The following is a 5,025-nucleotide window of genomic DNA, read 5'->3' as shown; positions in this document are numbered from 1 at the left end:
GTTCTCCTGAAAGCTGAAAACCTTGGTTGTCTTAACTTTACCATAAAAATTGTAATTGTAATTATAATAATTATTATCATTGTTAATGATGGCCTATTGTTTTCTAGAGCCTGGTATTAGGTAAATGTTTATTGAATAAGATAATTGAAAATGAATGTGGTTGTAAAGGGATACTTTATGTCCAACTACAAGTCACTTAAGAGCTGGACAATGTTCATAATGGCAGTGTAGAATATGTAAGAAGAAGCAGAAACCGACACATGGTAAGGAAGGACTGACTTCAAAGACAGATGTTGGAGAGAAGAAAATGGATATCTCTGCAGGTAAGAACATACTATTTCAATTATGGATGAGAGACGTGTAGACTCTCTATACTGTTGCCCGCCTCAGACTCCATCACAGAAGGCGGCAGTTTCTGTCATACCCAGTTGAAAATGGACCAGAGGAAACTTCTGCCACAAGAAAGATAGGTGCCTTCAAAGAATGGCAAATCGGGTCACACTGCTTACGTCACACACATCTGCGGGTTGTCTGTTTCTTCTGGAGATACACATTCAGCATGCAGATCTAATCAGCTTTGGGACTAATAGGTGAGAAGGTGAAGGTATAAGGACATGGTTTCTGAGTAGGTGTTCACAAAAGAAACTGCACTATGAAAAAAAGAGAGAGAAAGAAAAATCTTCAGAAAAGAGACTGAATGATTCAAAATGCTTCTATGCCTAACAAACACCATAAACTGTATACAACTTGGAGTTTCCTAGCAAGGTGGTAATTCTTTCAATTTATAAAACACAATGGCTCTACATGGGTAGAGAATTCTTTGCTTCCAGCCAGTCAAAGGCCAAGAAGAAATCCGTGAAGTACAAAGGCAGTGAAGAGAATCAGGAAGGTTGAGTTTATAACTGTATATAATTAGCGTTATAACAGCCTTTTGCTTATACATTATTAGTAGTTTTGTGGCAGGTTGATTATGACATTTTAATCATAGAGTTTCTTTTGTTTGTCCTTAACAAAAACATGAATTTCCATGACAGTTTTATTTTCTTAGGTAGTAATTTGATTTTTCCCGAAAGATTAAATTCTATCCAAATCATGACAGGAACACCTTCCTCAAGTTTTATTTCAAAAGAAAATTATGTTATTTTATTTTATTTTTATTGAGTTATATTTAACATCCAACCTCATGTATGTTACTTTACTAATTATAGTGATTAGCTTTGCAGTACTCTGTCAATCTAGTAACAGTCCTTGCCCTCGTTTTCCATGGTAACTCCTGTTTTTCCATTGGGAAAACACATCTATAGAAATATTGCATACATAAACACAACTTTAGACATGATTATCACCTCCAGTTTTTCTGAGAAAAAGACTACGCAGGCTTCCTTTCTATTTTTATTTTTGTATCATTAACGATAATTAAACAATATATCATGATTACATTTTCCCCTCCCCTTAATGCTCTGAGATTTTCTACAACAACCATCTCATCAAAATTCTTACTTTTAAAATCTCTTCTTAGAGGGAAACCAATGAACAAAGGAAAAATAGTCATCTAAAGAACCCTAAGTAAGCTTTTTCTCCTTTTCCAGCTGGAACCGTGGAGGCTGAATAAGAAAAGAAAAAGAAGGTTGTCCTTGTGCCAGAAACCTTGAAGAAAAGGCAAAGAAATTTCACAGAGTTGAAAGTGAAGTGCCCGAGGAAGAAGTTTGCCCTGAGAACACTGTGAAAGGCAAGGAGAACGCTCACCTATGAGAAGGCAAAGTTCTATCACAAGGAGTACAGGCAGATGTACCGGACTGAGATTCACATGGTTAGGAAGGCAAGGAATGCTGGGAACTTCTATGTGCACTTGTCATCAGTATCCGAAATACCAATGGAGTTAGCCTAAAGGTGCGCAGGGTGTTGCAACTGCTTCGTCTCCGGCAGATCCTCAATGGCACCTTTGTTAAGCTCAACAAAGCTTCAGTTTACGTGCTGAGGAACCGTACACTGCGTGGAGGTATCCCAACTTAAAGTCAGTAAACGAGCTCATCTACAATCGAGGCTATGGCAAAATCAATAAAAAGCAGATTGCCTTGACTGATAATTCCTTGATTGCTCAATCTCTTGGTAAATTTGGCATCATCTGCACAGAGGATCTAATTCATGAGATCTATACAGTTGGGAAACGCTTCAAGGAAGCAAATAACTTCCTATGGCCCTTCAAACTATCTTCCCCATGGGGTGGGATGAAAAAAAAGACAACTCACTTTGTAGAAGGTGGAGTTCCTGGCAACAGGGAAGATCAGATAAACAGGCTTATTAGATGGGTGAACTAAGGTGTTGCACATGTTATTTTTATAATTTGGTCAGTTAATAAAGAATCACAGCTTGAAAGAAAGAAAGAAAGAGAGAGAGAGAGAGAGAGAGAGAGAGAGAGAGAGAGAGGAAGGAAGGAAGGAAGGAAGGAAGGAAGGAAGGAAAGGAAAAAAGAAAAAAGAACTCTAAATAAACTAAAATTAGACAAAACATTAATAAACAAATGAGAAAAAGACAATACAAATAAACAAACAGTAGAAAAAGTATGAAAGGAAAAAAAAACACTAGAAACTCATATGAATGTAGACACAGACATTCCCCCCACAGGAATCCAATAAAAATAAAATAAAATAATAATAATAATAATAATAATAATAAATAAAAAAAAATAAAAAAACCAGAAGCCACACTATATATCCAAAGAACTTATAAGGGTGGGGGGAAAGAAAAGAAAAAAGAATCAAAAGAATAAATCATGTCCTGATTCTACAGAATGAGACACGGAACAGCGAAGGATGCTGGAGTTTGTTTCTGTTGGTCATTTATTGCTCATCTTGGGGCCTTCCCTTCAGAGTAGCATGTAAAAGAAATGAATAACTTTTTCTGTAAAACCACTTACCAAGGATAAATCAAGCTCAGATAACAGCTTAAATTGACTTAAAACCCCCAAAAGGAAACAGAAGCAGACATTACCCCCAACCATAAAATGTCAAATGATTTTAAGGAAGAATTCTACCTGACTTTCTGAAGAAGAATTAACATCAATATCCCTCAGATTATTCCACAAAATAGAAACATTGCCTAATTCAATTTATTAGGTCACATTCAACCCAATACTCAAAGATTTAAGAAAGAAAGAAAATTTACAGACCAATCTCCCTTATGAACATATATGCAAAAATACTTTTTTTATTTTTTTATTAATTATTTTATTTATATTTCTAATATTGTCCCTCATCCTGGTCTCCCCCACTCCTTCCCTCCTCCCTTTGCCTCTAAGAGGGTGCCCCACCCACCCATCAGGCTTCCACAGGGCCAAGCATCTCCCCTCCCACTGATGGCAGACAAGGAAGTCCTCTCCTACATTTGTAGAGGGAGCCACTGACCGGTACATGAATACTTCTTGGTTGATGGTTTAGTCTTTTGGAGCTCTGAGGGATCGTTAGTTGATACTATTGTTCTTCCTATGTGGTTGCAATCTCCTTCAGCTCCTTCAGTCCTTCCCCTAGCTCTTCAGTTGGGTCAGTCCAGTGGTTGGCTGTGGGTATCTATCTGTATCTGTCTTAGTTACTGGCAGAGCCTCTCAGAGGACTACTATATCAGGTTCCTGTCTGCAAGCCCACCTCAGCATCAATAGTGTTGAGGTTTGATGTTTGTGGATGGGTTGGATCCCAAGGTGGGGCAGTTTCTGGATGGCCTTTCCTCCATTTTTTTGCCCATATTTCCTTTAGACAGGAACAATTCTGAGTTAAATTTTTTTTAGATAGGTGGGTGGCCCCATTCCTCAACTGAGGGACATGTCTACTGGAGGTGGTCTTTTCAGGTTCTATCTCCCTGCTGTTGAGCATTTTGACTAATGTCATCCCCATTGGGTTCTGGGATCCTCTGGAATCCCTGATGTCTAGGAATGTCTAGTTGCCACCCCAACTCATTTCCCACTCTCCACTGCAAATATTCCTATTCATTCTCTCAGCCCTCTGGACTTCAGTCTCCTCCTATACCTGATCCTACCTAACCCCCTTTTACTCCCCCATTCCTTCTCCTACCTAGGTTCCTCCCTTCCTCTGCATCCTGTGATTATTTTATTCCTCCTTCTAAGTGGGAATTGAAGTATCTACACTTTGGCCTTCCTTCTTGTTAAGCTTCATATAGTCTGAGAGTTGTATCATGGGTATTCTGAGCTTTTGGGCCAATATCCACGTATCAGTGAGTACATACCATGTATGTCCTTTACTTGCAAATTGAATCTGAGAATACTCAACATGATCAAGGAGGCTTCACTCCAGAGATGTACTCTACCATTGAAAAAAATCTCAAACAAACAAACACATCATCTCATTAGATGCTGAAAAGCCTTAAAAAAATTCCAACACTCCTTCATGATAAAAGTCTTAGAGAGATCAGGGAAACAAAGGACATACCTAAACATAATAAAGAGAATTTACAGGAAATCTACAGCCTATATCAAATTAAACTGAGAGAAATGTAAGGCAATTTGATTAAAATCAAGAAAAAGACAAGGCTGTACATGGTTTTCATATCTATTCAATATAGGACTTGAAGTTTTATCTAGAGCAATAAAACAGATAAAAGAGATCAAGAGGAAAGAAAAAAGTTGATGTATCTTTATTTACAGATTACAAACAAGTGACCCCCAAATTCTACCAAGGAACTCCTACAGCTCCTGAAAACCTTCAGAAAAGTGGCTGGATATAAGATTACATGAACAGCAAGAAGAGAGAGAGAGAGAGAGAGAGAGAGAGAGAGAGAGAGAGAGAGAGAGAGAACACACTTGCTGCTTGTCTCCTTCCTGCCTATATGTAAACAGTAAATGGGCTGAGAAGGAAGTCAGGGAAACAGCCATTAAATAATATAAGATACCTTTGTGTAACTCTAACCAAGCAAGTGAAAGACTTGTATGAGAACAACTTTAAATCTCTGACGAAATTAAAGATATTAATAGATGGAAAGATCTCCTGTGCTCATGGATTTACAGGATTAACATAG

The 5,025-nt window shown here is 37.9% G+C and overlaps 1 pseudogene; it reads left to right on the top strand.

Moving 5' to 3' along the window:
* Nucleotides 1-804: 804 nt before the first annotated feature.
* LOC116895745 lies at nucleotides 805-2,318 on the top strand (annotated as a pseudogene).
* Nucleotides 2,319-5,025: the final 2,707 nt, after the last annotated feature.

This window comes from Rattus rattus, chromosome 3 (assembly GCF_011064425.1).
Source record: "Rattus rattus isolate New Zealand chromosome 3, Rrattus_CSIRO_v1, whole genome shotgun sequence".
Taxonomy (NCBI): Eukaryota; Metazoa; Chordata; class Mammalia; order Rodentia; family Muridae; genus Rattus; species Rattus rattus.
Note: the sequence above shows the minus strand (reverse complement) of the source record. Positions and strands in the feature narration are given on the sequence as shown.